Source organism: Sapajus apella, unplaced genomic scaffold (genome assembly GCF_009761245.1).
Source record: "Sapajus apella isolate SASKATOON/1434 unplaced genomic scaffold, GSC_monkey_1.0 scaffold13, whole genome shotgun sequence".
NCBI lineage: Eukaryota > Metazoa > Chordata > Mammalia > Primates > Cebidae > Sapajus > Sapajus apella.
This window is the reverse complement of record NW_022436953.1, coordinates 21,047,257-21,073,059: the sequence shown is the minus strand read 5'-3', so window position 1 is coordinate 21,073,059 and position 25,803 is coordinate 21,047,257. Positions and strand designations below refer to the sequence as shown.

General features: G+C 40.9%; 2 long non-coding RNA genes across 2 annotated transcripts in view; one reads left to right on the top strand and one right to left on the bottom strand.

Moving 5' to 3' along the window:
* Window positions 1-8,559, top strand: part of LOC116553997 — a 38,306-nt gene extending 29,747 nt beyond the window's left edge. The window contains exon 3 of the long non-coding RNA XR_004269998.1: window positions 8,382-8,559. This is a non-coding gene — a long non-coding RNA (uncharacterized LOC116553997). The remainder of the gene's footprint in view (window positions 1-8,381) is intronic.
* Window positions 6,533-25,557, bottom strand: LOC116553998. The gene is made up of 3 exons (XR_004269999.1): window positions 25,350-25,557; window positions 17,859-17,954; window positions 6,533-6,816 (listed from the first exon to the last, which is right to left on the bottom strand). It is a non-coding gene; the product is annotated as an uncharacterized LOC116553998 (long non-coding RNA).
* Window positions 25,558-25,803: the final 246 nt, after the last annotated feature.

Below are 25,803 nucleotides of genomic sequence, written 5' to 3'. Positions count from 1 at the left end.
GCCTATTTTAAAAAGCCTAAGAGGCTGTATATAAGTTTGCTAATAATGTTACTGCTTAGAAATATGATTTCAGATTTAATATTTTTTCAATTTTCTTTTTTTGGCCTGCCTGTATTTTCTGATTTCTCTATTTAAAAAGCATAATTTTTTTTGTTATGTTGAAAATACATTTTTTTAAAAAAAATTTCCTTAGAGTTTCATAGTTGAGAGTGGCTTCAGAAGGTATCTAGTATAATGGTTTTGGTCCAGGCAGGTAAACTGAGGCCCGGAAACGTAAGATGCCTGCACAAAGGTCTTCAAGCTATTTGCTGGCAGAACCATGATCAGAGACCAGACCCCCTCACTTATCCCTGTTCTTTCCATGATGTCCTGTGACATCTCTGAGATTTGCATAAATGTACCAGGGACCTTTTCCGTGGAATCGACTGCATGGAATCACTTTTCCTCTCAGTGAAACTAAGCATTTCTCAATTGGATCTAAAGCAAATATACCTCACCCTGCATCTGTCTCTCCCTCTCTCCAGGTTCTAGCCAAGCAGAGTTAAAAACCAATGGCATCAATCACTGTGTATGGGCCAGGACAGGGGAAGAAGGGTTATTATGCCAGATTTCCGCACATGAGGCTTGGCCAAGCTTTCATTCTTGCTATGGTCTGTATGTTTATGTCCCTTTAAAATTCATATGTTGAAATCTGCCCACCTTTTCTCTGATGTGGGGTTTTGGTCTTCGTACCCAGGCTGGAGTGCAATGGTACGGTATCTGCTCACTACAACCTCCACCTTCCAGGTTCAACCTATTCTCCTGCTTCAGCCTCCTGAGTACCTGAGATTACAGGTGCCCACCACCAAGCCCGAGCTAATTTTTTTTTTTAATTTTTAGTAGAGATGGTGTTTCACCATGATGTCCAGGCTAGTCTAGAACTCCTGACCTCAGGTGATCTGTTTGCTAGGCTAGTCTAGAACTCTAGACTTCAGGGGATCTGCCCACCTTGGCCTCCCAAGTGCTAGGATTACAGGCGTGAGCCACCATGCCCACCCTATATGTTGAAATCCTTACCCTCAAGGAATGGTGTTTAGAGGGGAGGACCTTCACAGGTGATTAGATTAATAAGAGCACAATCCTCATGAATGGGATTAGAGTCCTTACATTAGAAAACCCAGAGAACTCTCTTGCTTTTTCTTCCATGTGAGGATATGGTAAGAAGGCACCATCAAGGAACCAGAAGGTAGGTTCTCTTCAGACTGAATCTGCCAGCATCTTGATCTTGGACTTCCCAGCTTCCAGAATCATGAGAATGAAATATTTTCTATATTAGCTAAATATCAGGGTAAGACCATTGTATATGCAGGACCAGTATTTGAACACTGGCCTGACCTCAACCTGCCCAACCCCTAGGCTCTGACTGGTCCAGCTACATGGGTAATGAACAGCATTGCCAAATGAATGGGTTCAGATTCTATCAGCCTTTTTTAAACAAAGATTTTGTTTTCTAATTCACCTTAAGCATTTGTGTTTTTTTCTTCTCACCCATCATGACTCAGTCATTTGTTGATGCTAAAATGAAAGATGCCTGTTCCTCTCAATTGCAGTATTTTTTTCCATCAAGGAAAAGAGAAAACCTATGCAAACAGCTGCTTTAAGTGAAGCTAAATATTCTGGTGAGGCCACAGCAGTACCTATAGGTAGGAGATGGAGGGCCTTGTTGGAGCTGAGGGGAGGTTCACACTGGTACAATGTCCAGCTCTTGCCTGGGCATAATGTCTCACAGCCTCCCAAACCTTCATCTCCTAAAGGTTTCATGAGGGTCCCATGGCAACCCTTTGCAGCCCACTTACGAGATTGCTTTGAAGATGGGGAGACAAAAATGTGAGGAGAGGCTGGATGAATTTCCAAGTAAGGGACCCTGCCTCCTGCTGCAGAATTTATTTTTCCTATACTAGCTCCAGTGAGAATTTGAGCAGAAACTGCCCTGACTGTAACCATAGGAGGCAGAAAGAACACTTAGAATCACGTAGGAATGAAGATGAAAAAATTAAACCACGGACAATGTCCCAACCTCCCAAGCTCTGAACATAGGGCTTATATCACAGGCACCATTTATTTTTCTTCTTCTCTTCTTTAAATTTTTTAAACTTTAAATTTTCCCAAAGTCTTAGAATCTTCAGTTCTGGGAACTGAGTCCATGCAAATAGAAGCACAATGACCTAAAGATATGGATCTAGGAACAAACACACAGAAGGATGTTTAGTACAGCAGTATTGTCAGGGCCAAAAAAGAAAATAAGATGAATGCCATTAACGGGAGAATGGTCAAATAAATTCAGGTTCGTTCCCACTATGAGAGAATGAGAGCTCCATTATTTGATTTTTTTTTTTTTTTTTTTTTGAGATGAAGTCTCACTCTGTCACCCAGGCTAGAGTACAGTGGCATTAGCTCACCACAACCTCCACTTCCTGGGTTCAAGCAATTTTCCTGCCTCAGCCTCCCAAGTAGCTGAGATTACAGGTGTGTGCCACCACACCCAGCTAAGTTTTTGTATTTTTGGTAGAGATGCGGATTTCATCATGTTGGTAGGGTGATCTCGAACTCCTGACCTCAAATGATCTGCCTGCCTCAGCCTTCCAAAGTTCTGAGATTACAGGCCTAACCCACTGCACCTGGCCCATTATTTGATTTGGGGGATTTCCATGACATATTGGTGGGTGAGAAAAGCAAGATGCAGTGATGCATATAAAATATATCTTAGCCAGGTGTGGTGGAGTGTGGCTATGGTCCCAGCTACTTGGGAGGCTGCGGTGGAGAATCACCTGAGCCCGGGAAGGCAGAGGCCACAGAGAGCTGTGATTGCACCACTGTACTCTAGCCTGGGCAACAGAGTGAAACCCTGTCTCAAAAATAAATAAAATACGTCTATCTGTTGGATGGGCATTTATGTTTGTGTATCTGTACATGACTATATGAGCACGGTATAGAGGAGAGAAGGACACAAACATTTGGTGAACCTCAATTTGGGAGGTGGGTGGTGGGGAAACTAGTGAGAGGAAGCAAGTTTGAAAAAAAGTTATGCACAAAAACAGCATATGTAATAAGATCTGAAATGTGCAAATGATATATACGTGGGTATGTATAAATGTCCAAAAAAAAAAATTGAAGTAGATTCAGAGTCTCTGACTTGTAGAGCCATCAAGCACAGAAAGCAAGAAAGGTTGAGAGAAATTTAGAAAGCAGAATTCCATCTTCATGAAAACAAAATTCCTAAGTCCGCACACATCTGTCACAGCCATGTGGGAGCCTCACGCCAGCCCAGGCCTGGGAGGGTGGAGGTGATGAAGACAGTCAGCTTTTTATGCATCTTTGCCTTGTCTCAATGCTTTAAAAACTGATTTTTTGCGGGGGAGGTATTCTGAAAAGTATCAAATTGTCAAAGTTTAAATGCTCCAATGTGCTTATTCTTTGGTGATTTTAAGTGAAGCATCAAGTAATTCTCTGTTGCCCAAACAGGTGGCCTTCTGAGCCACCGGCTGTCCTTGAATGTGGGGAAGGCCGGAGCCAGGCAGCTGGGACTGGCCTCGGGTAACCTGGGTGAGGGGCTGCAGGTGTCTCCTGTCAGAGGCTAGGTGAGGCCCAGATGTGGTTCTGGCGGAAATGCATTCCTCATGCAGACCCAGGGAAGGCAATACGCCCTTTGGGGTCTTTGATGGCTAGACAAGGCCAGCACAGTGCATTTCCTGGGGCTCAGTCCAAGGCGCCATCTTCTGAGGAGGCAGAATCAGAGTCCTGAGTGAGTGACTCAACTCAGCTTGTGGGGATTTTGGTTTCAGCCAGTCTGCTGGGGTTGTTGATTGTGAACACACTGAGCAGGTGAGAAAATGGGCAAAATAAGGGGCTGGCCTTCGTTTTAATACCCAGGAAGTTTGCATGTGAAAGAAAAAGAATGAGGCAAAATTCTCCAGACTCAACTCTGACAACTGAAATGGGCAGGAGAGAAGCTGAGGTCAGGCACTAGAAGTCCATGACTGCTGTCCCAGAGAGAAAGGAGCAAGGCTGTCACAGGGCTGAAATGGAGGCAGCTGGGGTCCTCAGCTGAGGTCAAGACTTGGAGCTCTGCCCAGGCACAAGTGTTCGTGGGGCAGCCCCTCCACCCAGCCCCACTGCCACTTTCCATGCCCTTCCTTGCCAAGTTTTCTCCAGGACACACACTGCCCTCTGATGTGCTGTGCATTTTCCTCTGTTGTGGTCTGCTTTTCCTTCACTAAAGTATAAGCTCCCTAAAGCCATGCTGTTTGTCTGTTTAGCTCTCTGCTTATTATTACTTAGAACAGGGCACAGGGAGCTGCTCAACATGATTTAATAAGTGAACAAATAAACAGTGAATAAGTAAAGATGACGGGGACCAGAAATCAAGTGTGGTACAGCCATGTAAACGGATACTATACAGTCATCAAAAGAGCTTTAGATGATGGTGTGAGCCCAAAACTGTCCACGTCAATTCTCTTTGGGGGTGGATTTATGAGAAGGGTGGGGCCTTTACCTTTTCCTAATATGTAGTTCTGAAATATTTCAACTTTGTGTTACTTTGTACAGTATTTCATTTATAAAGACAAAAAGAAAAGCTTGTTGTTTGATGTGGAAAAACTTTAGAGGATTTTTGTAATTACATGGAAAAATGACTTTGCAGCACCTTAGGGTAAAAAAAAAAGTTGGCCAGGTGCAGTGGCTCACACCTGCAATCCCAGTACTTTGGGAAGTCGAGGTGGGCAGATTACCTGAGGTCAGGAGTTCAAGATCAGTCTGGCCAACATGGTGAAACCCTGTATCTACTGAAAAAAATACAAAAATTAGCCGGGCATGGTGGTGGGCACCTGTAATCCCAGCTACTAGGGAGGCTGAGGCAGGACTTTCACTTGAACGCAGGGGCAGAGGTTGCATTGAGACGAGATTGCACCATTGCACTCTAGCCTGGGCAACAAGAGTGAAACTCCATCTAAAAAAAAAAAAAAATTGAGTTACAGCCGGGCATGGTGGCATATGCCTGTAATCCCAGCTATTCAGGAGGCAGAGACAGAAGAATCACTCAAACCTGGGAGGCTGATGGAGGTTGCAGTGAGCCAAGATCATGCCACTGTATTCTAGCCAGGATGACAGAGTGACACTATCTCAAAAAAATATAAAAATAATAATCAAGGTAGAAACCTTTAAAGAAATGTATAGAAAAATTATATATTTGTGTCCAAAAAGAAAGACTAGGAGGTAACTTTAACAGTGATTTTGCCTCAATTTTTTTCTTCTGTGTTATACTTTTTGTATTTTCCAAATCACCTAAATAAGCATATAGTCAGATCAAAGAAGTTTATTTAAAAGCAAAATTTTACTGTAGCTAAACTTATGAGAAATGTGATTATGCAGAAATGTAAGATAGGAGAAAAGAAGAGAGGTTTGTTTTTTTTTTTAATTGTCAGTTCAAAGGGTATCTTCAGTCCTCAGTGAAGGCATCAGTTATTGTTCAAAAGACAGAGTCATAAGGATTCTCAGGATAGGACAGACTCTGCAACCTCAATCAGAGGATCGTTGTCCTGATAAATAATCTTTCCTTCAAGACAGCTTCCTTGGGTCTAACTGAATTCCCTCCTGCTTCATCAAAATAAATGAATAAAACGTCCACCACTCTTCTCTGTGGAAATGACTCTGGCAAGCCACAGACCTATAAAAACCCTCCACAGACTTCAACATGGTTACTTATTATTAAGCCTTTCTCCATCCCTCCCCCTCCCCCACAAAGTGCAAACTACTTTTAGCTCCTTCAATCCTGCTTTGCAACACTTTCACTTGATTGTCACCTCCCTCTGGCCTCTTTCCAGGGTTTCTGAATCATTCCCCAAACAGGTGGCCTAAAACTAAAGTCAAGAATGGACTTGGCCAGTGTGGAAATGGCTGAGCAGTTCACTTCGTGGGGCTTGCAGAGCCTCCCTCCTGCGGATCTCTCCCTGTGTCACTGGCATAAAAGAAAACAGCCCTTCCCTATCCGTAGACCATTGTCAGGTTCCCCAGGTAGCCTAGCTAGCATTTGGGGACTACCATGGTGTCCCTCCTTAGCAAGGCCTCAAAACTCTGATTCCTTGGTCTTTTTGCCTTCTGTCTTCTCATCCATCCATCCAGGAGTTGAGGATGGTGGCATTCACATGATCCCTATCCCATTGTCACTGCATGTTGCAGTCGGCAGCCACGAATTCTGCCCCATCAAAACAGCTGCCACTGAGCCAAGTGGCATATCCAGAGGCACCACCCTGCTTCCCAGGAGGATCAGATACACTGGGCAACTGTGCTGGCACTGCTGCTCCCGGGACAGGGGGACTGACACTGGCATTCACAGAAACAGACAGCATTTCTGTGAATGGGCAGGTGGGTGCTATTCAAATGCAGAGCAGCTTGTTTCAGATTGGTGATGTTGAATTGCGTGCACGCACGTGCACACATTGCTTATTGTTGCTTTCAGAAATAAATTTAAAACACATTTATGGAGTTAACAGACTGTGAGTTGTTTTGGTTTTAATAAAATTAATCTGTAAAGATTCCAAGACCTTAACAAATGATCAATGAGACTTTCGTAATTGACTTAAAAACTTCATTAAGTACACAGTGTGGCTTGCTTATTAACTTCTACTTTGGATTCCAGTTGGGCTTTTGCTACAAGTGGATCCAGGAAGAGGAATTTCTGTAGTCTCCCAGATTTGAGCCTCATCCTGGGACCGAACCCCTTGCTTCTAGGCTTTGGGCCAGGATGTCAACCCTGGGGTCAGGCTTAGTTGTCTTCCATACCTGTGAAGAAATGAGGTTGAGTGTGAGGGGGTTTCAGGAGACTTGAGGAGTCTTCTAGGTGCCACCTGAAACTGCCTCATCTTTCCTAGAGCATCCGTCATAGACAGCAGGCCAACGTCCAAGTGAGGAACTCACACTCCCCATGCCTACCTCTTCTAGATGGGGGCAGGGCTGTCCTCAGCCTCCAGCCCACCCAGAAATCTCCCTATGATACTTTTTCATCCATCCATCCATTCACCTATGCAGTCTTCCATTTAATATTCATTGAGTGCCCACTGCATGCCATGCAGTTGACTGCATACTGAGAATTCCACTCCTTATTTCTCTCCACTTTTTGCTTTCTCAAGAAGGGGACAAAAGCAGGAGCCTAAGGATCTCCAGAGAGAGTGGGCTGCCAGCTGGTGACCAGTTACTGCCAGGAATTCCTGTCCTTTGAGAGAAATTTCTGGGAGACAATGTCGGCTTCTTAGAGGTCCTAGCAAAGGGGTCCCACTGCCTATCACTCTCCCCAACTTTGTTTTCTTTTTCATTTTCTTTATAGCATTTATTGTCCCTAACAGAGTCTACATTTATTTGACTTCTTATTTATTGTTTCTCTCACTCTATTAAAATGTAAGTTCCATACATGTAGAGATTTTGTTTTGTTCACTGAATTTCCCTAGTAACCTCATCGGTGCCTCTCACATGGTTGGCGCTTAATATATTTGTGATAAATGGATAGATAGATGAGAGGACAGATGGTTGAATGAATGAATAAATAGATGGATGCATGAATGGGTGGATGGATGGATGAATGGATGGATGGATGGATGGATGGATGATTAGATAGATAGATGAGAAGACAGAATCACTTCAATTGGATGGAAAAAACTCTCCAATTGGATGGATAGATGGATGGATGGATGAACAGAGAGAGGGTTGAATGGATGGATAAACAGATAGAATCATGGATGGAGAAATAAATAGACACATGGATAGATGCATAGATGGATGGATGAGAGAGCAGATGGATGAATGGATGGATGGATGGATGGATGGATGGAGGTATGAATGGAGGTATGGATGAATGCATGAATAGATGGATGAGAAGGCAGATGAATAAGTAGATGGATGCATGGATGGATAGATAGATGGAAGGAGAAATGGTGATGAATGAACATTTAAGTAGATGAATGGATGAATGAACAGATCCATGCATGGATAGATGGATAGATGGGTGGAGGAATGGTTGGATGGATAGATGGTTGGAAAGCAGACATGGTTCTTGCTCTTGTGGAGTTTTTAGCTTTGTGAAGGAGACTATAAGTTAAATTCATGAAAAACTATGTAAAATTGCAATTGTGTCAACTGCTGCAAAGGAGAAAAACTCAGTGTCACTGAAGACTTTAACAAAGGGCTTTGGCAAGATCTAGTTGAGGAGGGGAGCCTACCTCAAGGAAATAAAGACTGAGCTGAGATGGAGTAGTTAGAAGGAACCATTAGCAGATACAAACTGTCCCTCTACAGAGTTTCAAGTTGTGTAAGCCTTGCTCTCATGTCACTCTCTCTGCCTGTTTCTCCCCCAGGATGGCATCATGAGCAGGAACCCAGGTTTCTCAGGAGGCCTTGGGCTACTATCTGGTGATCATGACTCCCAGGGTAGAGAGACAGGAGCTTGTGCTTCCCACTTCCTCCCAATGACTGCCTGGATATGATGGACCATGGTGGGGTCACAACACGAACTTGAGACTATGATGTTAACCAGATGGTGCCAGGCAGGGTGGAAGTTCTCTAGGCTTGAACAGAGCTGGTGAGGGCCTTAAATTCAATGGAGTGTCTTGTTTTCTACTGGCTCCCTGACAGAAAGGACAAACGCTCAAAATGGAGTCAGCACTGCCGGGTTCAAATCCTCATTCTGTCATTCCCAGCTGTGTGATCTTGGCATAGTAATTTTACCTCCTTGGCCACCATTTTGTCATCAGTGGAATGAGAGTGATGATTGTGAAAGTGCTTTCTGACACAAGTCAGTAAGAACTGTGTACATATTTACTGTTTTTATTACTAGTGGTCAGTGATCCTCACAAAAAAAAGAGAGAGAGAAGAGAAAACTGCATAGGTTCATTCAGGCCAGTTCAAATGCATTTGTCCTTTAACTCAAAAAAATACAACTGTTGGGTATTTTCCATGTTCCAGTACTGTGCTGGGCATAGTAGGGCCACAAATATGAGCCTAGAATAAGTCCTGCCTTCAACTATATGACATTCTAGTAAGGGAATTTCATGGGAAGTCACAGGCAGAGCAGAGAGCTCTACTTGGGGACAGAAAGGGAGTTCAGAGGGAAGGTCAGAAGAAGGCAAAAATATTTCAGTAGAGGGAATCCCAGAGGGCTTCTTAGAGGAGGTGACATCAGAGCTAACCTTCCTTTAGTCCCTGAAGCAGCACCTTTCTCCAGCTTTCATGGTCTGTGTCCTCAGTGCTGTGTGACCTCATCCCCCAGGCTCTTCTCAAAACACAAACTAGGAGGAGTGATAACACAGCAAGCCAAACTGTGACAGATGCTGACTGTGTCCTGTGTCACATCCCCTCAAGCTGTCTCTGACTTCATCTTTGATGTCACTAAAAGCAATGGGTAGTGTTCTGTATGCTGGCAGGGTTCTATCTCAAGGGGCTGAAGAGTGTCTCTACCTTAGTTTCTGCTTTAGAACCTTCTCCAAAATCAGGAAATCCCATGGAGCCCACTTTTAAGTTCAGTGTGAGATTGGGAGAGAATGAGCCCTGCTGGGGCAACTCTTGAGCAATAGAGGAAGGAGCCTGTGGATAAATGCTCTGGTGTCCTGTCCTTTAGCCAGAATATTCTGGAAGGCAGTCTGCAGGCTTCCCCAAGTTTCGGGCAGTTGAGCCCCCGTGACCTACAGCAGCAAACTCAACAATGCACCTTCATGCTGGGCACTTTCTCCCTGTTTCACTTCCCCTCTCTCTTGCTCATCATCATGATCATACGATATTTTATACAGGATATTATAATGTGTGCACTGCTGTCAAACACAACACAACAAAACCTCAGTGACCGAGCACAACAAACATTCATTTTGAGCTCATATTCCATGTCGGTCTGGGTTGGGGGCAGGGGGGGATCTGTTGTGCGTTCTTCTTCTTTGGGGACCCAAGGCAACAGAGCCTCCACTGTGAAGCACATCTAGTCTGTGGCAGGGGAGGGAAACATGGCAGATTGAGCACCCCATCTTCAAGCTTCTGCGGGAAGTGACCCCCCTCACTTCGGGCCACATTCTACTGGCCAAAGCAAGTCACTTGTTCATGTCCAACTTCATCTAGGAGGAAAAGGCAGCCCAGCCTTGTGCTTAGAGGGAAGAAAATGGGACTGCAGAGGAACAGCCCCAAGGACCACCGTGTTATTCTGCCTGAAAAGCCAGCTCTGTGCCCCACCCTGGGCCAGAAGCCCTGGATGTTGGTGGGGATGAAGGAGGGAGCAAGATACATTGTGGAGGGAAGCAGAAGACTCCAGCTCCATCCTTGGGAGCTTCCAGAGCCTGGGTCTCTTTTTTTGCAGGCTGTTGTACCTGCTCCTTCCTCTGCCTGGACCTCTCTTTCTGCCCACTCATGGCCCCAATTCTCATTCATTCTGCACATCTCAGGACAAATCTTACATCCGCAGAGAGCTCTAGCTGCTCTCCCTGCCACAACTATTCAAACACAGATCTTCTCTTATTCTCTCTATTGTTTTTCATAGCAGCACTCATTACATTTATAACTGTATCAATGTTGTGGCTTCATTGGTAGGCACCGCACCAGGCTATAAACGCCATAAAAGCTGAGACCACACCTGCTTTTTCCTGGTTGTATCTCTACCACCTAACAGTCACACACATAGTAGATGCCAGTAAATATTTATCAAAAGAATTAACTCATCAGGGAGACAAGAAAAAAATGGGATGAGCAGAAAAGAATTAAAGATATATAGTACACCTTTTATGTTTATATACTTGATTCATGTTGCCCTTTGCTAAACCTGAAGGTAGATGTCAAAAGTCTATGGAAGTTGGAAAGCCTTCCATGTAAGTGGTTAATTATTATTCTTTCCCACAGTTCTATTTGCTCCCCCAACATCCCTGATACAAGGACCCAGGATTTTTATCTTCCTCTTAGAGATGAAGGGTCTCAGAGAGGGGCAAGTGACCTACTTAAGGTCACCTGGGTAGTATTCTGATTTGCAATCCTAAGCTTTTCCCTCCATACCACCCTTCCTAATTCAGGCTCCAACCAAATGCTTGGAATCTGGTTGTCTGAATAAACGTGGCCACGGTTAAGTTTGAGTCCGTAAGTAGAATGGCTAAGATATCGCACATCCATCAAGTTCATGATCTTGGTTGATTTTTCTCAGCAGACTCTTGCATTGCTTCCTCTAGAAAAACAGGGATAATTGGAAAGGGGCATGAGGTTCTCAGGAAGGAAAGGCCCTGAGTGCCTGTAGGGTTTTCTACCAGCAACCCAGCCACGTGGTTTTATTTTCACTGCTGAATTTGGTCAGTTTTACATCTTCGCCACACCTGAACAAAGGCAAGCGCACATTTGAAGGGTCTGTGTAAGGATACATCAGAAAAAGGTATAGTAACCCTGGCCTGGTGGTCAATTTACTGATTGCTCTTTAATTATACCTATTACCACTTGTTGAGCATCTACTGATTACCCTTCTATAGAACAACATGCACTAACTCACTGCCACCCTCTGAGATGCTCTGTTGGGGGCCAATTCAAACTGGCTTACGGGGAGGATAAAAGGGAAATTTGGGCTCATATCACTGAAAAGCATGGGGCAAGGCAAAAGCAGAGTCCCAAGGCCCTTGGGACTCTGCCTCTCCACCTCAGCTTTGTTTTTGCCTGTGACAAGAAGACCTTCTTCATGTAGTAGCCCCGACTGCTCCAGGCTTACGCCTTCTAGGATCAAGTGCAGAGGGTGCTTCTTTCTAGATTACTCTAGCTGGACCCCCAGGATTGGCTCTGTTGGGTTCTCATAAGGCCCATTAGTGTCCAGAGAGATAGGATGCTCTGATTGGCCAGGCCCGGGTCACATGTTCACCTGGAGGGGGCAGGAATCAGCTCCCAATAAACCCTATGACGGAGAGCCAAGGAGCAGCGCTTCTGCACGGAAAATCGGAGGCTATTACTGAAAGAATGGGAACTGGCTGTTTAACACGTCAAAGCAAATGCTCTGCATAAAGAACTCTTATTATCCATCCCTCTTTTTAAAACGAGAAAATTGAGATCCAGAGAGATTAAGCCACTTCACTTCCCCAAAAATCACACAGAATATTGAAGAGAAACTCCCTGCATCGCTTAACCATTGTTCTCCAAATAGTACCATAAGCTTGGGTCACCTGCTGCTGGGTCCTGAAAAATCACCATTACAGTCTGCAATCTCGGGAGAGTAGGTTCCAAGAGGGATGTTTATAACTAAGTAGGCTTGAAGTCTGAATAACTATACCATCTGCCTTGTGGGCTAAAGAAAGCTCCACACCCTTCTCCATGAATAGGGCTCAGAGTCATCCTCCCCCTCCCCTTTTATTCTTTTTACTTTTACTGGGTTGGAATTGAAACATTATTGTAGTAACTATTAGTTTCAAGGAAAAATTGTAATTGCTTCTAGATCCACTCACTGGTTTCAAGAGCGCTTTAACCTTTAACTTTCTCAGTACAAAGGGAGCTGGCTGTGCAGTGAATCTAACAAGACCATCATTTATCGCTGGCAGAGTTCATTAGTCAATTGTAACAGTTTAATTATTAGCATTTTAATGCATGAGCATTTAACTAGACAGAACAACAAGCTTTGGCATACATAACAAGACTTCTTAAATGGAGCTGAATTAACCCACACAATTGTTTGTATTGTGGTGTGTTATTAAAACGAGATGATTAAAATGCAAGAAACAAATGGATCCATATATTTAGCCAACAAACCAGCACTTGGCTTATTGGTATTGAGAGCATGCTTTCTTAAGCTTGAATTTTAATTTTAAAATCTTTGCTTTATTTTTTCTGCTCTAAATTACGGATTAAAATGCTATAAGGAAGATTCGTGTTGCTGCACTGATTGTAGGGGTGGCTTTAGTGAAGAAAAGTGTGGGAGACACAAAGGAGACAGCCCAAAAATGGTCCTGAGTGGCCCAGCTGGGAAGCACTGTTGCTGTGGGCTTCATGGTTCTCCATTCAGAAGAATCCCCCAGGAGATTTTTAAAAACTGTCCCATCCAGGCTGCACCTCCGGAGAATCTGACATTCTATTGGGCTAGAGTGGTTCCCTGATATGTTTTGTAATTTGTTTTTTTTTTTTTTTTTCCCCAAGCCATTCTTATTTGCAGTCAGGATTGAGAACCACTGCTCTACCTCCATGTGACAAGGTGGATCCCTTCATCAAACTTGTCAAATGAGACTAAGGCTTGCCAATGTTCATAGTAGCACTATTCATAAGAGCTAAGAAGGAGAAAGAAAACAAATATCCACCAACAGATGAATGGAAAAACAACATATGGCATAGCCATACCTTATTAAGTCTTAGAAAGGAATGAGATTTTGACGCATGCTACGACATGGATGAACCTTGAAGACATTGTGCTAAGTGAAAGAAGCCAACCACAGAAGGACAATGATTGCATGATCCATTTATATGAGGGACCTAGAATAGCTAAATTCATAGAGACAGAAAGTATATTCGAGGTTATCAGGTTGTGGGAAAGGGGGATGTGGAGTTATTACTTAATGAATACTGTTTGAGATGATGAAAAAGTTCTGGAAATAAGTAGTGGTGGTCTCATGACACCGTGAATGTACTTAATGCTACTGAATTGCACACTTAAAAATGGCAAAAATTGTAAATTTTATGTTATATGTACCTTATCACAATAAAAATATAAAGGAAAAAAGAATAAGTCTTGCTATATTAACATCATAGAATCAGTGTGTATATCAAGTGAGATTGTGGATAGAAGCCCTTTGCAAGCTTAACATGATGTACATATTTAAGGTGGTAGTAATATTCTTTAATTATTTGTTTTAATCACATTGTTTTAATAATAGGCTACAATATAAACAGCCAAGAAGGTTCATTAATAATGTCAAACTTAAACAAGTATAATTAACGTCACTCAGCAAAGTCCTTCACATATTTTCTCTCTGGGGTAATCTTGGCCTGATTTTTCTATCTAAACAGTTTCTTCTTTGATGGGGAGGCAGAAACTTTTAGGGAGCATGAGGAAAGATGGAAAGTCTTATGTTTTTATCTGATTCTAAAGATCATAGTGTGGTCCTACATGATGTCAATGACACCCACATCCTAGCCTTGGAGATTTGGGTAGAAAAGAAAGTTTCCAAGTCCTGGAATGGCCTTTCCTATGAGAGACACTGAAATGGCAAAGCACAACAAATACTACTCATAACAGCCAGCATTAATGGAACCTTTCCTAAATGCCAGGATTCTAATGGGAATTTGGTTGGGGGAAGTTAGAAGGCTAGAGAAGAGGCCTGCCCTTTTGCCCTCTTTCCATGGTGAGGCAAAAACAAACTCAGCATCCCAAAGATTATGCTACTAGTTCCTTCTTTCTGATTCAAGCAAGATCATCCAATCACAGAGAGTCTGCATGTTGGTGGGGATTTGAGCCTTATTGCTAGACTATTAAGTCTTGTCACGTGAGCCTCAATGAACAGAGTGAGCCCCCTTGTTCCTTTCCGGTTATCCTCCAGGAAGTGAGGCCTTGGTGGGCAGGAGAAGGGGAGCCCATTCTGCCATGCTTTACTTACTTTGATTCATCTAAATGGTACCTTGTTGCTTTCTTTCCTAAAGAGTTTTAATGCAGCTTGCAAAATTGGATGCACTACAATGGAAAATAATCTGACTAAATAAGAAAATGAGGTGAACTATAAAACAAGAAGAAAGGCAAATACCTCAACAACATGCCTTGTGGAGTAAAGAAAGGGACTGGGGTGGGGGGTAGGAGGATTTGCAAACAGGGGGGCTTAGTCTCCTCTGCCCTCATTATTCCATATAGAGGAGTGTCAGGGCCTGAGAAAGGCTGCTGAGCACACGTGGGTCTGTGTTCCAGGGGAGGGGACCCTTCCTGTCTCTGCCTATGGAAGCATGGGCAAGATCCTATAGAGCTTGGGAACACACAGACTACGTACACGGCTGAGCTCAGACTTCAACTGTTTGTAGCAATTGCTGGGAAATGCCACCACCCAGCACTTGGAAGCTGTGGGTACCTGTGGGGGAATTGTAGCCCCTTCTAATGGAGGAGTGGCTGTGACCAGTTAAGTTGCTAAAACTCCACCCACTGGAGGTGGGAAATTTGGGGGCACACAATCTTTGCCAGACATCTGAGATGAACACCCAGAGTGATTTTTAGACAACGTTTTGTGCCCTTCCACTTAAAGAGAAAGTAAGATTGAGCCAGAAATGAAGCAAAACATACGATGGATGCTACAGAAGCCCCATAATTGTAAGAGTGGGTCTCAGATTTGGATCTTCATCTTCCAACAACTAACGCAGACAGAGAAATATGATGATACAGGGAATTGCAGCATCCTTGAAGTAAAAATCAGCCTGAGTAAGGCTCAGTTCTTCCTGATCTCCAAACAAGAATAATTTCCCCCGTGAATCCTCGTAGAAAGTCCTAGGTGCGACATAAAGAACACCATCCTCAACCAACTGCTGTAATGAAATGCATGTGGTTTTTGTAATGATGCTGTTCAAGGATATGTATGGATCTGCCTTCATGTGGAAGTAGGTTTTCGAGCTGTGCTCTCCAGTGCAGTAGCCATCATCCCCTGTTGTTATTTAATTTAAATTAAACTAAAAATGTATCTCTCAGACACACTGGCCGCATTTTGAGGTGCAATAGCCATGTGTGGCTCCTGGCTACTATATTGAACAGTGCAGAGACATACAAAACTTTCACTAGAAAGTTCCATTTGACAGCATTATTTCAGGGTGGCCAGGGTCTCAATGATAAATTGCACACCCATCAGGTAGTTTGCTCTAGGTGTGATGTCCCTCGGCATAATTTTTGACAATAAGTAGCCATCAGCTTGAGCTTTTATTCCCTGCCAGGTACTCACTATTCCAGATTGCCAGTTAGGTCCACAGATAGGGGCTTTAACCATCAGATGAGTAGAGAGAAGACCCACCAGTATCCTCCCATGATACCTTGGAGGGGACCTGACTAGAGCACATTCCTAAAGGGGAGTCATCTTATATCTGTTTAGAGGTAAGTCTGGGAGAGCTGACAATGGGGACAGAGTATCCTTAGAATGTGACTTTGGTTCCAGGCTGATAGGAAATACAGGTTCAACAAGCCCACCATCTAACATGGCTACTAATTTTGGCCAAGTATCATAAAGCATGTGGAAACCAAACCCACCTCGATCATACCTGTATCTCAGTAATGTCCCTATGTCCTGTATACATTTGAGCAATCAACTTCCTGAGAGCATTCCAAAGCAAATGAGTTGCAAAATGAACCAATAGGTAGACTTAGGATATAGGCATCACATACAGTGACTTTTAATTTTCTTTTTTCTCATTTGCTGATTTTTTTCAGCAATGTTTGCCTAAGCAATAGAAGTGGAAAGGATTGTTTTTTTCTGCTAATCCTAACAACACTGATGGGCTGTCCTTCAGTATTGACTGAGCCATGGGACCAAAATGTATTCTTCAGGATGACACTGGCCCAGTAGTTATTGAAGTCTGGGTCTAGGAATTTAATAGTGAGTTTCCTACCTATGACTACTGAGAGTTAACATTTTTCATAACTGGCATTTGCAAAGAATAAGATCCACATTGACATCCTTCTAAAATTCCATCATCTCTCAATGAGTTGCAGTAATGAAGAAGAGGTCAGTGCAAATATTCCCTCTACTGCCAACTCTGGAATGTGTCTTCATCCTATTGCTCGAGGACATGTGAGTCCTTCTCCCTGAGAATGCTGGCAATTCCCCATAGAAACAGGAAGATCTAGCTAAAGAAACTGGAAAACCTTCTCTGGCCTAAAAGGGGCTAAAAGAAACAGAAAAGGCAATAATGCCTCAATGCTAAAGCTAATTTTTCTTCTATTTAAATTCTAAACACAATTTAGGACCATCTGTCTGGAAAACAGTGGAAGAAAACCATCCACAATCCCAGCATCCTCATATAATATTTTTGTGTATGGTCTTTCACACAATATTTGAAAACATGATTTTCAGCCCCAAAACCATCCCTGCTTCATAGAAAGTATCCAGGTCCAAAGTGTACTGTCCTGTCAAGGTTTGGCTGAATCACAGAAACTATTTTCTAAAAGAAATATATTTTGCATGGTTTTGAGGGTCTCAGGCCAGCCCACAGCATTCTACTTAACCCACCATGTGGTCCAGCTATGTGACTAACTCAATCACAAGCCCACCTCCCAGCTGCTCACTCTGCATTTTGCACATTCTGCACACATCGGAATCTCCTCCTACAAACGTAGTTCCCAGGGAAGTCATCTGTCCCCTCACAGCAAACTGGACTATGCTGAAGGAAGACACCTGTCAAGATGTCAGGGTCCCAGGTTCCCCATCTGGTTGGAGAGGAGCTGGAGTTCTGGCCACTGTTATACAAGGTACCACTGACCATCCTCAGAGGTTTTTGACAAATGATAATGGGAGAAGATTTCAAATTGTACTCACAGTCTCAGACAGCTAATACTTTCATTGTCAAGAGAGCAACCTAGCCTATGAATTGCCTGCCTTAGGGTACATATATGTGACACACACATTTACATTAAAGTATAGGAAGGGTCAAACACCCTATTGTAGCTCAGGAAATCACACCAGCTATTGAATTCTTTTGTACATGTGAGTTTCTTTATTTCATACCACATCCCCATCCCTGCTCCACACTTGCCATTCATTTTTGGATTTCTGCTTAAAGCATCGCCTCCTTGGGGAGTGTTTCCAGAACACTCCATGTACCATCCATCTAGACTAGATGAAAACTCTGTTGTAAGATCCTCCTCTTTTCCTTCACAGAATTCACCATACCTGAAATCACTTGTTCAATGTCAGTCTTCCTTTTAGAGAGTAAGAATCATGGCAACAGAGATGGTTTCTAGAAATTCCATACTCTATCTTCAGCATCTAGAAATACGAATGGCAAATAGTATGCACTCGGTAAAGATATACTGAATAAAAGTCCATCTTAGCTTCCATTTCTGAGGATCTCAGCAAGGATGTGCAGATGGAGAAAAGAAGCTAGAGGAGAAAAATTTCTGATGTGCAAAAAGAGAGGACCACTCTGATGAATCAGAGAATATGCTTTCTGAAAACACTGGTACTACAAGAAGCAGAAGAAGTTTTTAGGAATTGTCTAATTTGTATCCTCAATACCATATCAAGAGCAAACAATAATTTAAAAAGAACATCTGCAATAAAATAAATAAATGGGAAAAAAAATAAAATAAAATAAATTTTTTAAGAAAAAAAAATCACAGATAGTTCAAATGCCTATGATAATTATATATTTTGTCAATGCAGCATTTGTAATGGGACAAAAAAAATCTTTGATAACAAAATCTGAAAATCATTAAATATTAAGATAATCAAATCATTAAATATTAAGATAATTAGATTATTAAATATTAAAATAATTATTTGGAAAAAAGAGCATCTGAGATTGGGAAATTTTATAAAATGATGAGCACAATTACTGAATTGAAAGCAAGAAATAGCAGCTTGAATACTTGTAAAATTTTAAATCAATAACATATAAAATAAGGTCAAGAAATTTTCCCAGAGCAAGGAGACAAATATTTTAAAATAATTTTTAGTGATTTAATAAACTCAAATTATTATTTATTAAGAATGCCAATGGAGATAGGAAAAAAGATGGAAAAAACAACAATCTAACAAGTAATAGAAGAAAACTTTATAAAATGTCCTTAGATCCAAAGGGTCTCAAGAAGATCAGGCAATATTAACAAAAATAGCCAATATGCAGTAATATTCTGGTAGTTATATTTTACTTTTAGATAAGAGAAAAATCCTATAATTCTAGCCAAGAAAGACAATGTGTCTGGCCTCAAGATTCTCAGAAATATATAGTACAACATAATATAGCACTGACCATTGAGGCTATATTTTTCTTCTTTGAAAAAAAAGTCAGAAATAATATATAAAACTGAAAGCACACAAATAATAAGTGTACAGTTCAATGAATTTTTGAAAACATCCATGTAATTAGCACCAAGTTAAGAAACAGAACATGACCATCAGCCTGGACACTTCTCATGCCCCTACAGTAGGATAGTTTAGCCTATTTTTTTAGCTTTGTATAGATGCAATCATACTGTGTATAGTTTCTTGTGTCTGGCTTTTTTTTTTTTTTAACATTGTGTTATTGCATTTAGTTGTGATTTGCTCTTTCTCATTGCCATACAGTATTCCACTGTATGACTAAACTACAGTTATCCATTCTACTTGTGGACATTCAATCAATGAATACTGGCTTCAAGTGGTACTATGATGGCCATATATATATATATATATATATATATGTCTTTAGTAAACATGTATATGCATTTTTGCTAGGTATATACCTAAACTTTAAATTGCTGCATCATGGGTAGACACATGTTTAAATTTAATAGATACTGCCAAACAGTTTTCTAAAGTTATTGAACCAATTTATAGTCCTGTCAGCAATATATGAAAGCTCCAGTTGCTCCAATACTTTCCTCCAGTACTTGTTATGTCTGTCCTGAATTTCAGTCATTCTGGGAATTATGTAGTTATATCACATTGTGGTTTTAATTTGTATTTCCCTGTTGGCTAATGAAATTTAGAATGATTTTATATGTCTATTGGCCATCGAATATCCTCCTTTTGATGTGTCTGTTCAAGTCTTTTACCCTAAATGCTCCTTGGTCTAAATTACTATGGTTTTATAAGTCTAGATTTCTGATAATGTAAGTCAATTATTTCTAGATTTCCTCTTCAAGATTGCCTTGACTTTTCTTGGCCTGTGAATTTCCATATAAGTTTTAGAATCAGCTTGTTGACCCCACAGAAAAAGGCTTGCTAGAATTTGTTTGGGATGGCATTTAATCTATGAATGAATTTTGGGAGAATTGACATGTTTACACTATGTCATAGCTATCTATGAACATAGTATATCTTTCCATTTATTTATGCCTTCTTTAATTTCTTTCAATAATGTGTTGCAGTTCTCACAGTAGAGATTTCACACACTTTTGGTTAGATTCATTCCAATGAATATTATGTTTCTATATTATAGAAATATTATATAATTTGTAATTATATTTATATAACATATAACTATACAATTTATAATTATATTAATATATAACTATATAATTTATATTTATATAATATATAACTATATAATTTATAATTATATTTAAGTAATATATAAGTACATAATTTATAGTTATCTCTATATAATATTTATATAATTATAAATTTATAGTATATATTATGTTGTTTGTGTGTGGTAGTAGCATAAGGATAGACACACAGACCAATGGAAGTTCTAGTCTATTCTATTCTGGAGCGTTAGAAATATTTTATATCTTAACCTGTTTACAGATATATACAATCTTTGTTGTCTACACAGATATATACAATTGTCAAAACGAATTGATCTGTACTCTTAATTAGTTTACTTTATTTGTTTTCTGTATGTTTGTTTTATCATAGCAAGCCAGTATGAAAAAGAAAACATTTGATTTATATGGACAGACAATTCAAAATAGAAGAAATACACTACTAATAAAAATAGAAATTACAATAAGGTAAATTTTTTTGTCAAAATAACAAAGTTTTCCTTAATAATATAATCAGTATAATAACTGTAGGGTAGAAGGACACAAGTACTTTTATGTATTAGTGGAAGTGTAAACTGGTAAACCTTACAAGAGGGCAAGTTAGCTAAAGACTTAAAAATATGTGTGTACATTCATTAGAAATTTTACTCCCAGGAATTTATTTTAAAGAAACCTTCATTCATTCATTCATTCATTCATTTATTGAGACAGAATCTCATTCTGTCACACAGGCTGGAGTACAGTGGCTCAAACTCAGCTTACTGCAACATTTGTCTCCCAGGTTCAAGCAATTCTTGTGCCTCGGCCTCCTGAGTAGCTGGGACTATAGGCACATGCCACCATGTCCAGATAATTTTTGTATTTTTAATAGAGACGGGGTTTCACCATGTTGGCCAGGCCAGTCTCAAACTCCCGACCTCAAGCTATCCACCTACCTCAGCCTCCCAAGTGTTGGGATTACACGCATGAGCCACTGCACCCAGTCAAGAGTCCACCGTTGATATAGCACAAATTTCACTATTAGAATGTTCACTGAAAAATTGTCTATGATAATAAAATACTGAAATCTACTACTAAAAGGGAATTAATAAGACAAACTATGATATATAACAATGAAATGTCAATCATTTAAAATTATGGCATAAAAATTAATAATATAGGGAAGTATTCTTAATATAATATTTGGCAAAAGAAAATAGCTACAATATTGATCAGTCAATGCAATCCCAGTTTAAGCTTTTTAATTTATGTATATACTAATTGAGAAAAAATTGGAAGGATACAAAACTAAATGTCAGCAATGACTATCTTCGTGTAATGATATCAATGATGATATTTCCATTTCTTCTTTTCGGGCCTTCACTTTTTCTACGTGTTTAACAATGAACATGTATCACTTTTATACTAACAAAAATCATATTTTAAGAAATTAGAATAGTACATACAACCACATTCTAATACATTTGAAAATCTCAATGAATAAAACTGTCTCCTTGGAAGAAAAAATAAATTGACTAAAGAAAAATATATATTTATATACATAGAAAAGCACACCAATCCTGAAATTGTGGATGACTTCTACTTTCTTTTTTAATATCCATCTTCAGTTTTCAGGAATTCTCCAGTAAATATATATTCATTTTATAATTGGAAAAAAGCCAGGAAAACACAAAGGAACAGTAGGAGAAACAACCATAGTTTTTGGTGCTGCTGGAATATTGCACCTTGTGTAATCTTAGAGACACCTTGCAAACAACCCTGGACACAAATACAGAATCACAATTTTTACCCAGACAAGCTCAGCTCTGGTGCCTACACACTCTACCAGCAGCTTCCACTTAAATTTGCTCAGGTAAACTTCACAACAGCCCATGGATGTTGGCATTACTCTTTTTATTTTTACAGATAAAGAGAAACTGCCCAGAGAGGATGACTTACTTATAGAGACCCAGGAAATGTAGAGGAGGAAGGGATTTGAACCCAGGTCAGCCCACTTTCAAAGCCAATGCCTTTTTTTTTTTGTTTTTAACTACAAGAGTATTTTCTAATCATATTACAACCAAGACCACCAAAAAGTTGTTATAAACACAAGCTATGATGCAGAGGGCCTCCTTCAAGATAAACACAATCTGTTTGGAATGCACCAACTTTATTGAAAAATATTACTGAAATCAAAGCCTTTTGCACTACTTTATTCATTATTTTTATGGTACTCCAGGATTTTTGTGGGATTTGTTTTTCATTTCACTTCTGTAAGGCTGCCAATGCTTTAAAGCAATATTTCAATTGGGGGTAAAAAAAGTAGTTTTCCTAGCAAAAATTCAACAATGTTTTCCATCCTTCTTTCATACGGTTTTGGGAAATTCTCCCCTCCTGCTTTCCCTGTTTCTCCTCCCAACTCCCATAAAGTACAAATTTAATACTCATGCTACTTTTAAAATGTCCCCTAATGTTCAAAAGAAATTAAATTTGCAGTTGCAGAATTTTGAAATGTTACTTTTATCACCAGCAGTTTCACCTGGGAAGTCACAAATCATCCAGAAACAAAGGCAATGAAAACACAAGCTCTGTAGTCCTCAAGCAGTTGTGGACTGTCGCCTTATAAGATGATGAAGGATTACATGGAGGTGTGCTCAGGAGCTGGAGAAGCCCGATCCCTGAAATAAAAACAAACTGTATAGCTCTTTCATTCACTGGACAGACACTTGTGTTTTCAACAGGTACCAGTACTGCTTGCTCTTGAGAAGCTGACAATCCAGGTTTGGTTTAGAACAGGTAAATTTTAGAAAGTGAATTTAATTCTGCAGATGTTGAGCAGTCCTACAATGCTTTGGTTTCAGTCTTCTCTCTGGAATTCTAGGGATGCCTCAGATGTGTCTTGGGGGGCTATGGAAAGGAGGAGAGGAAGAGGAGAGGATTCTAGGCCAACAACCCCACCCCTCACTTAAACCATAGTTGTTTAAAAGGGCTTGTTTCATGCACTTAGATTCCCCAACAGGTTTATTTTGGATGAAGGACAATGTTGTTTAAAATAAAAGTCTGGGGGTCAGGGGGAGGGATCCCTGCTTCAATGCATGAGACAGAGCTGAATGAAAACAGGTTTCATGCTCATCAGACACTGAAAGAGTGAAAGCATTGAAAAATCTGCAAGCGTCCCAAACTACACAACTTGGTCTAAATACCTCCTTTAAAAGCTGAGAAATTGCAGACCAGACCAAGCGAGGACATGCCCAGGGTCACAGAGATGTACCTGGCAGGTGCCACCGAGAAACTTCAGAAATTTCAGTATTGGTGGTCCATCCAGAAAACTCAGACACAGGATTTTTTGTAAGAAAATCACATTCCCAAAATGCACTTATTCACCTATATCCTGGTTCTTTTCAAAACAGAGATAAATAGGAGAGCTACTAAGATCCACCGTGACTGAAGCCTGAGAGCTAATATTATTATTAAATGTTGAAATTAAGTTTTGAGCTTCCTGCCACTCGAGTAGAAAGAGAAACCCACTATGTCCTATTGCTTTCATTGATGAGGAAACTTCCATTCTTTTTCAAAGAGATGACTTCACAAAGAAATGTCCTTACGTAACCTCACAGAGGAGAATTGAGACCTTTTTCTGAAGAAAGACGCTGATAAGTCCAAAGATACTAACTTTCTCATCTAGACTGACCCATTCAGCTAGTTTGCACGTTAATGTGTGAACTCACCCACTGGCCACTTCCACTGACATTATAAATGAAATCTTTAGTTTTGTAAATTGAGAAATTGAAAATTCTTGTTTTTCCTCTTCTCATTTTTCAGTTACATCTGTTACTCCAAACTTTGCATTCCATGTAACTTGTATTTGCATAAAAGGAATATAAACTCCATAGACAGAAGAAAAGAGCAGAGAAAGAATCAAAATATTTATTGTTTGGGAGATATCCACTATTCCATATGCCATTTCATGATATTAACTCTATTGAGTCTATGCCCACTCTGGTTCACTCACTTCCTGTACTCAGTGAACTCCATGCTATATCTCAGTGAATCCCTACCACAACCCTTTACAGTGGCTTTTCCTTGAAGAGAAGGAAAAGCTGAGAACTCACCAGGCTCAGAAGTTTGGTCTGTTTACACAGATAGATGTTCATTCAAACACCTGCTGTGGGCCACCTGCTGTGAGCCATGCACTGTTCAAGGTATTCCAGGTCCCTGAATAACATTCATTGAGCCCCTGCCTTCTGTCTCATGACCCAGAAAGCCAGTAGTCAACAAACAAGAAAGAACAACAAACACAAACAAGCAAGAGAATCACAGATGGTATCACATGTTGGGAAGGAATCAAACTACAGAAAGAGATGGGAAAGCAACTGAAGGTGGGAAGAGAAGCCATGGTACATTATGTGGGTGATCAGAAGGGTCTATCAGAAGAGGTGATAATTAAGCTGAAACCAGAAAGATGAGAATGAAGAACCAGGGACCTGAGGGCCAGGTGGGACTAGCAGAGCCTGGGTCTGCACCGTGCAGTTGGGGAGGCCTGGGAAGCCTCCTATCTACTCCCTCTGACAGCCCTATGAGGTTGGCATTATCCTTTACTACACAGACACGCACATGGGGGCTTAGAGTGGTTAAGTGACTTGATCAAGAACACACAGCCAAGAACAGTGAAGCAAGATTTGAATCTAGGAACATTTGGCCCCAAACCTGTGCTCTTAGCATTGACCTTATTTGATTTGACCCTTGATTGACTAACCAGCTACCAGCACTGACAATACAATTTACACTGGGTCAGTTAGTTAATTAGTTCGTTGTCTATACATTATTACTCATACCTGGCCTCATTCCAAAAATGGTTTGAACCCCACCCCCCAAGATTCTCTGTACTTACTGGAGTCTCCTTCAAACAGAGTCCCCTCCTCCAACTAGATAGGTGGTACAAGAAACCCAATGATGATGTCTTCTCAAGATACAAGTTCATACTCCTTAAGAAGAATCTTGCAGATAAGGGTGCCTAACCACACAGCCCATTTCTCATCCTGGGAGTACTTGGGAACCTTCCGATCCTCTGTTGGGAGCTGGGGGCCTCACCAGAGCAGGAGTTTTACAATGCCTTGTTGCTGTCATGAATCTTGCAAAGGTCCTATGGACACCTAGGAACTCAAGCTTTCATTTACCGAGACAAAAACTAGGCAAACAAAAACAATTCTACCTCCTGTGATGCATCCAACGTCCCCTGGGGAGTCAGAAGAACATGTGTCCCACTGCTCCATCCATCTCCATGGCCATCATTCTGAACATGGTGTCATCATGGAAGCATCCTTTCACCTACTCCCCAATCCTGACATAAGCTGCACTGCTGTGAAAGCAGTCTAGAGTGGCAGGAAAATATTCTAACCCTGTGGCTCATTTCCAAGCCTACCGGTTGATGAAACCCACTGCAATGACCTCCATGAAGCACAGGAAAGTGGGTCACTCCCTAAATTTCCAAGTCTGCCAAAAATAGGCATGTTATATCATTGCCACACAACCTGATTCTTACTCAAACAAGTGTAAGTAAGGGGGGTTTTCTGAATAATTTGTCAGCCAAAAAAAGAGGCTGCCATTCAGGGAGCTCTTATTATCTCAGAATAACAGGCAGCATGTGTCTAGCCTTACCTTGTGCT